The sequence below is a fragment of the Pseudonaja textilis genome, chromosome 1, assembly GCF_049901715.1.
Source record: "Pseudonaja textilis isolate UNSWEBS1 chromosome 1, rPseTex1.2, whole genome shotgun sequence".
Lineage (NCBI taxonomy): Eukaryota > Metazoa > Chordata > Lepidosauria > Squamata > Elapidae > Pseudonaja > Pseudonaja textilis.
In genome coordinates this window covers 11,725,179-11,733,112 of record NC_141990.1, presented here as the reverse complement: position 1 = coordinate 11,733,112, position 7,934 = coordinate 11,725,179, and the positions used below count along the sequence as shown (strand labels likewise).

At 45.3% G+C, this 7,934-nt stretch overlaps 1 protein-coding gene across 2 annotated transcripts in view; it reads left to right on the top strand.

The window, feature by feature from the left end:
* Nucleotides 1-301: 301 nt before the first annotated feature.
* Nucleotides 302-7,934, top strand: part of CCDC92B (coiled-coil domain containing 92B) — a 358,816-nt gene continuing 351,183 nt past the window's right edge. For both annotated transcript variants that reach the window (XR_015742093.1, XM_026710214.2), the window contains exon 1: nucleotides 302-488. The gene's annotated coding sequence lies outside the window, so the exon portion shown is untranslated. The remainder of the gene's footprint in view (nucleotides 489-7,934) is intronic.

The following is a 7,934-nucleotide window of genomic DNA, read 5'->3' as shown; positions in this document are numbered from 1 at the left end:
GTGTTTACGCCTTTGCTCCATCTCTTTCTCTCTCTCTCTCTCTCCTTTTCTCATCTGCTTCTCCTTCAACCGAGCCAGGCCGGCTGCAAAGCACTTCAACCCGCCGCCGCCGCCTCCGTCTTTCCCACCCCATCCTCGCCGGGGAGGGCGGGGGAAGGGAGGGGGGAGGCTGGCCAACCGTCAACTGAGAGGCCGCAACTTTCAACCCGCTGTCCTTTTACCCGTTGCACCAGGATGCTTTGAAGGAGGGGGAGGGAGAGGGGGGGAAAAACCCGAGCATCGGGCGCGGCGGGGGGGGATTGTCTCCCTCTGCCTCCTCTGTGTTCACCCTCCCCCTCCCCCTCCCGGATTCTCAACCTTGACGTACAGCGAGACGGTGCTTGGATGGCCCTGGGAGCATCTCCGGAAGTCACCTTTGACTGTCCTGAAAGCTGCGTGCCTCGATGACCCCAAATCACAACTTGCTGTCACCTCTTGATTTTGCACAGGTAAGCCCCCGCCCGGGTGGGGGGAAGTGGGGAGGGGAGAGAGGTGTGGGTGATTTGGAGTGGGTTGGGGGAGGTGAGCAGATTCAGGGGTGGAAAAGAAGACCTATCTTGTCCACTAGATCACAGAGATCTGTTTTGGAATAGAAGCGAAAGGGCTCAGGGGGCAAAGCTGGGCCGGCTGATCTCTAGGAGAGCCGCCCCAGAACTAGAGGTGTGATGGGAGAAGGGGCTTTGGAGATCATCAAGCCTAGCCTTTCTTGACCTGGTTTCTTCTCCTCCCTCTGAAGTGCCAGTTTCAGTCTGGGTCAGTCTAAAAAGGTAGGAATTTCCTGGAATTCTAGGCGGTGATTGGTACTTTGACTTCTTGGGGGGTCTCTCCCTTGAACCCGAATATAGTGGGCTGAGTTGACATCCCTAAAAAAGACTAGGGCTTTTTTAAGAGAGGGGTCACAGGCACAGGTAGTCCTCGACTTATGACAGTTCATTTAGTGACTGTTCAAAGTTATAACAGACAGCACTAAAAAAAAGTAACTGGTGACCGTTTTGTACACTTCTGACCTTTGTAGCATCCCCATGGTCACGTGGTCCAAATCCAGCCTCTCGGCAACTGACTCATATTTATGACGGGCGCATCATCCCAGGGGTCACGCGATCCTCTTTTGCGACCGTCTGGCGAGCAAAGATCCACTTAACAACCGTGTTAACTGAATTAAAAACCACTGCGGTGATTCCCTTAAGCAAGAAAGCGGGGTAAAACGGGGCAGCAGAACTCACTTCGCAAAGGTCTCGCTTAGCCACAGAAGCGGTTGGGCTCAGCTCTGGTCGTAAGTCAGGGACTACCTGTATCGGCCAGACTGAAAGTAGCTCGCTCCTCCCTAGTGACAAATCAACGAAAAGATTTGCATTGCATGGATTTAGGACCAACTTTGGGCAGGAGGGGAGGGGAAAACAGCAGGCTCTTAATGCAGAAAGAAACCCCCCCTTTACCTGCCTGAATCCCTAGGTTCAATTTCTCATTTGCTGCCACCCCCCCCAACCCCTCCTTTCCCCTCCCAAAAAGAGCCCAACTACGGTGAAGCAAACCCAGATTCTCTTGTGAAAAGAGCTGCTTATTCTGGCTTGGAGATCCCACTGTCCTGGTTTGGGATGTCGGCATTCTGTATTCCTGTTGATAGATAGATAGATAGATAGATAGATAGATAGATAGATAGATAGATAGATAGATAGATGGATGGATGGATGGATGGATGGATGGATGGATGGATGGATGGAGGGAGGGAGGGAGGGAGGGAGGGAGGGAGGGAGGGAGGGAGACCACCCAGGTCCGATAGAAGTTTAGCTGGGCAGATGACTCTCTTGCTGTTGGAGAAGAGGCTGCAAGCCTCAAGGGAACCATCCGGCTGAGTTGCCATGGCCGGGGGAAGGCTCCATAATGATGCGCGATGGGCTTGCCGGGCTCCCCCCACCCCCACCTTCCTGTGAGCAGCTGCATTTAAATTCTGGGAAAGGAAACCCTTGTGGATCTAAAAGAACGGAGATGCTGATCCGCGGCCGCATCCGATACGACCAGCAATCTCAGCTCACCATCTTTTAAACCTTCATCGTCAGAGTCTGTCTTTGCTGCAGCAAAGCCATTCAAGCCCCCACCCCCCCCCATCTAGGATTTGCCTGCCTAGAGAAAGTAGAGGGGGAAAACAGTCCCTGAGTCTTTTTACTTTTAAGCTCACCAAATCTACATCTCTCTGGAGACCCGTGTCTCCACAGCAGTGTCCTTTTAACAGGCCACATCAAGCCTGACAACCAGCCCGGCAACAAAATCTGCATTTCTGAATCACAGAAGTTGCCTTCCTCTTGATCTATCCCAAAGGTGCTTTTTTTTTTTTTCACAAGGGGACTTTCTGGTTCTCCTCTGAAGATGTTTGGCTTCTCATCCAACAAAAGCTTCTTCAGCTCTGAAGAATTTGCATCCTTTTAGAGGGTCCTTGAAGCCCCTGGAGGTTTAACTGTGTCCTTGGGGTCCCTCAGCTGCAAAGGTCCAGCTGTCTGCAGGGAATATAAATCCTTCCATTCCCCACCATCCTGTCAGAGCTGATGAAGCTTCTTGGAGGAGGAGTGAAAGGTCTTCAAAAAGACAAACCAGAAAGTCCAGTTGCCTCTTGAAAAAAAAATGCACCTTTGGGACAACCATGACCTGGATGATTGAGAATCTCCATGGACATTCCTCTGATCTACTTGATTATCTGCTTTTTAGAAATTATTTTGACCTTCCTTCGAGAAAATGTACATACAACCCAGACAAAGAGGGACAGTTATGTGGCACCCCGAAACAGCTTGCAAAAGGCAACCTCAAGTAAAATTTGAAAATTGCTATATGCAGTTGATAGATGATGTCCAGATGAGGGACACTTTTGACTGGTATTGAAAAACTTCTGATGTAGATCTGGTGTGCGCTGGCGTGCTACCAGCAAAAGGCCTCTGGTAGTTTATTAATAGGGAGACAAGTTAAGGATTTCATTGTATTTATTTGTTTGTTTCTTTGTTTATCTTATTTATTTTATTTAGCTTCACCTAGAGATGGAACTCTTGCTTCACAATCAGGAGGCTGCGAGTTCAGTCCTAGGTAGAGGCCGATATTTCTCTCTCTGGGCACAATGGGAATATATCTGCTGAATAAAACTCCTCATTGGCAATAGGAAAGGCATCTGGCCATTAAAATACCCTGCTAGCTTCATTCAGTTGCCGGGACTCCATCCCGCAAGGGAATTATGGGGTTGTTTAAAGGTGATGATATCATACATAGACCAGCAATTACTAGATTAGTAAAACACGGTAAAATATAAATGTTAAAAATATCTAAGTTCAAACACCAATGTCTAGGCCAGCACTGTTTATACTGAAAAAAAAATCAATTACTAGACCAGTATATGCCCTCAGCTTACAACTGGTCCCAGTGTTATCTATACAATGTGACATGGGACCCCTGCAGACAGGCTGTGGGGAAAGATTTCATCTTCCATACTTACAACCAAGTTGTTATGGTTAATATCACAAAGGAGGGGGGAGGACATGGAGATTGATTGGCAGGTGGTAGAAACTAACTGTGGTTATTTATGGTGGTTGGGCCTGCTTAGGACTTGGATGGAAGACCACTGAGAAATCCCTGGTGTGTAAGCTACACCAGGCAACCTGCAACATATCCCTGAAGATTATAGTCAGTCAAGTCCACATTGATTTATTGATTTATTTATACCGCACCTTTGTTATTTTTATAAGTAACTCAAGATAGCAAAAAGTCCCTGCCTCTTGTTTATTTTCTCTATCACCACAACCTTGTGAGGTGCGTTGGGCTGAGAAAGAGTGATTGGCCCAAAGTCACACAACTGGCTTTTATGCTGCTGGAAGAAATATCCATCTGCTTCAGTTCCAAGCTGGGAAAAAAGGCACTGGAGACAAAATGGAGGCTGGAGGCTGATTGAAAAGAGGGTTCATTTATTGATGAAACAGAACCACCAAGCACATGGTTCTCTGGTGCAGCTGACCACATGGAGTTGAGAGTGAGGGGTATTTATACTTTCTCTTGGACTTTGCACTTGAACTTCCTGTTCCTGGGCAAGAACATGTATTCTATTGGCTGTTGTCAGACTTGCATGGGGCCATGTACAAACTCTAGGAGTTTGTCTGAGCTAAGTTTGGTTGAAGTTTGGGTTGATCCAATGAAGGGGCTTGTTGGGCAATTCCTATTGTGGCTGAGGGCTAACCCTACCTTTGTTCAGACCTTGCTGCAGGGAGTAATGGATTACCAAATCTGCATTTCTAAAAGCTGGCCTCAGCTTAGTATCTGCTTGGGAATAGGAAGCTGGGGCTGAGTTTCTGTCTCTCTTAAGATTTTTATTTCTTTTAAGGGAAATATTTTATCCTGCCCTTTTTAATATTTCTCAAAATTTTTGATTCTTCTAGAAGAGGGGTGGGTTCTAACTTTCTACAATGCCTAAGACAGGACTAGAACTCACGGTTTCCTGGTTTCTAGCCTGATGCCATAACCACTAAACCAAACTGTCTACATGGATATATCCAGGACATCATCAGTAGTCAGGCTCAATTCAATTCTATAGCTCAGTTCGATTCACACGTAGTCTTTAACAAATAATCAGATTTGGAAGGGACTTTGTAGGTCATCTAGTCCAACCCCCTGCCCAAGCGGGAGACCCTACACCATTTCTGACAAATGGCAGTCCAATCTCTTCTTGAAAGTCTCAAGTGATGGCGCTCCCACAACTTCCTAGGGCAACTTCTGTGCCATTGGTTGATTGTTCTCACTATCAGAAAGTTTCTTCTTATTTCCAGGTTAAATCTCTCCTTGTTCTGTTTTCATCCATTATTCCTTGTCTGGCCTACAGGTGCTTTGGAAAATAGCTTGACCCCTTCCTCCCTGTGGCAGCCCCTCAAATATTTGAAGACCACTATCATATCTCCCCTGGTCCTTCTCTTTACTAGATTAGCCAAGCCCAGTTCATCGCATGTTTTAGCCTCCAGTCCCCTCATCCTGGTTGCTCTTCTCTGTACTTTTTCTACAGTCTCAATATCTTTTTTATAGTGTGATGACCAAAACTGGATGCAGTACTCTAGGTGTGGTTTTACTAAGGCTTTATAGAGTGGTATTAGTACTTCCCTTGATCTTGACTGTATCCCTCTGTTAATACAATTTAGGATTGCATTGGCTTTTTTGGCTGCTGCTGCACACTTCTGGTTCATAATTAGCTGGTGGTCCACTAGGACTCCAAGATCCCTCTCACAGTTACTGCTGTTGAGCCTGGTTTCACCCAGTCTGTGTACTTTTGGTTACCTTGAAAGGACAAGGTCTGTACTGGTAATCCTCAATTTACAACAGTTCATTTAGTGACCGTTCAAAGTTACAACAGCACTACAAAAGGTGGCTTATGACTGGGTTTTTACAGTTTCGACTTTTGCAGCATCCGCATGGTCATGTGATCAAAATTCAGCCGCTTGGCAACTGGTTCGTGTCCTAGGGTCATACACGATCTGCTTTTGCGACCTTCTGACAAACAAAATCAATGGGGAAGCCAGATTCACTTAACAACCAGGTTACTAACTTAACAAATGCAATGATTCACTTAATACCTGTGGCAAGAAGGGTCATAAAATGGGACAAAACTCACTTAACAACATCAATGTTGGGCTCAATTCTGGTTGTAACTCGAGGACTATCTGTATGTCCTCAGATGGTTTTTTTTTTTTTGCCATTTTTGCATACAGTACAGAACTTAATGCAATAATGACAATATCCTGAGGGCTGAGCTGCTTCTGTGTTGATTTCTTTCAAGTATTCTCCACCAGACCTGCCCAGTTTCAGGCAAACAGTTAAGCTGCTAATCTCCTATATAGTTCTACGATTATTTTAATGGAATCATTTGAGCCTGTCCTACACCCAGGAGTACAAAACCTGGAATCTTTCAGAAGCTGATGCATAACCAGTGAGCAGGAATGCAAGGAGTTGCAATTGTAAGGCTTACAAACCTTTTGAGTGTATCTGTGGTGTGCCTGTTTATTTGTGCATGTCTACAGGTATGTGGTTCCAAGCGATCTCAGGGGTACCAAATTCACTGGCAGTTTTGTCCCACAAAGACAGTAGAAATTCCTGCTGAAATCCAATAGAAGCCAAATTTGTGAGGAACCCCTTCAATTTGCATTTATTTGTTTGTTTGTTTGTTTATTACATGTACATGCCATCCCTCCCACCAACGCAGCAATTCTGGGCAGCTTACCAAATAAATAAATTTATTACCAAATAATAGATATACATAAATTACCAAATAAAAGATAATATAAAGCAATTAAAATTAAGAGGGAGTAAATAGAGACTGCAAATCAAGAGGATGGGTGACACAAAGATGGGGGGGGGTCTTCTCTTTACCCCATCAGCCGCTCCTAGCATGGAGCAGCACCACTGGAACCCAGGTCAGCTGGCAGAGTAAAGGTTGGTCAAGCACAAATAAGCAGGAACATTTGTGTAGTTCAAAGCACAGAAAGAGTTTATTATTGCTACCTCCAATAGAAGAATCTAATCAACTAATGGTCAAAGCTCAACTGATGCTAGATAAGGGTCAGCGGAATATATGGGGGGGGGAGTTGAACTTAGGTCTCTTGTGACAACGCAATGACTCTAAGTTGATGACACATTTAACCCCGCCTTCCAGTTCAGTCTCTTCTCTTCCTACAAGGTTTTAAGGCTCCTCAAGAAGGCCAGGAGAGCGGAGGTCAACCTCACCTCCAGCAGGAGAATATTCCAGAGGGCAGGGGCCACAGCAGAAAAGGCTCTTCTGCTGGGCCACATCAGCCAAAATTATTTGACCAATGGGACCCCTACTATGCCTGTTCTGCTGGAGTGAATGGGACCGCTCCTATTTGGGTGAGACAGCTCCTAATTTAGGTTCAGAAGCATAGAAACGCCATCGCCTTGCCTACTGTGCCCAATAAAATCTAAGAATGATCCCCACCAGAAATATCCCTTGCTGGGAAAACTGAATTAAGCAAACATCCTGAATTTTGACAGAGGGGTTGCAGCCATTTCTTCAGAGGCAAGTTTCAGTGCTTTGGAGGTCTGTTAAGAGAATAACAGAGTTGGAAGGGACCTTGGAGGTCTTCTAGTCCAACCCCTGCTCAGGCAGGAAACCCTATACCATTTCAAACAAATGCTTGTTCAATCTCTTTTTAAAAACCTCCAGTAATGGAGGCACCCAGAACATCTGGAGGTAAATTGTTCCACTGATCAATTGTTTGCGCTGTCAGGGAATTTCTCCTGAGTTCTAGGTTGCTTCTCTCCTTGATTAGTTTCCACCCGTTGCTTCTCGTCCTGCCTTCAGGTGCTTTGGAGAATAGCTTGACTCCCTCTTCTTCGTGGCAACCCCTTAGATATTGGAATAATGTTATCAGGTCTCCCCAGTCCTTCTTTTTCATTAAACTAAACATAGTAATGTTAACTCATTCAGAATTCCCTGAAACAGACGGTTGGTTCTTATTTGTTAAAATTATAAAAGAAAATTGGTACGGCTGGATGAAACCACCAAGGCTAGAGACGTCCAACCTAGGACTAAGGAGAAATTTTCTGACAGTTGAAAAATTAATCAGTGGAACAGCTTACCTCCAGAAGTTGTGGATGCTCCAACGTTGGAGGTTTTTAAGAAGAGATTGGACAACCATTTCTATGGAATAGCACAGGGTCTCCTATTTAAGCAGAGGTTTGGTTTAGAAGACCTCCAAGGTTCCTTCAAAGCTTAAAATTCTGTGTTCTGTGTTCTTTTCGTACAGGCTTTCAACCGCTGATTTTAGCTGCTCATTTTAATAATGAACTCCTATTTTGCTACTTTTTTCCACGACTGTTTTGTTATTTGCTTCAACGTGTCCCTGTTTTAAATGTCTTTTGGTTGT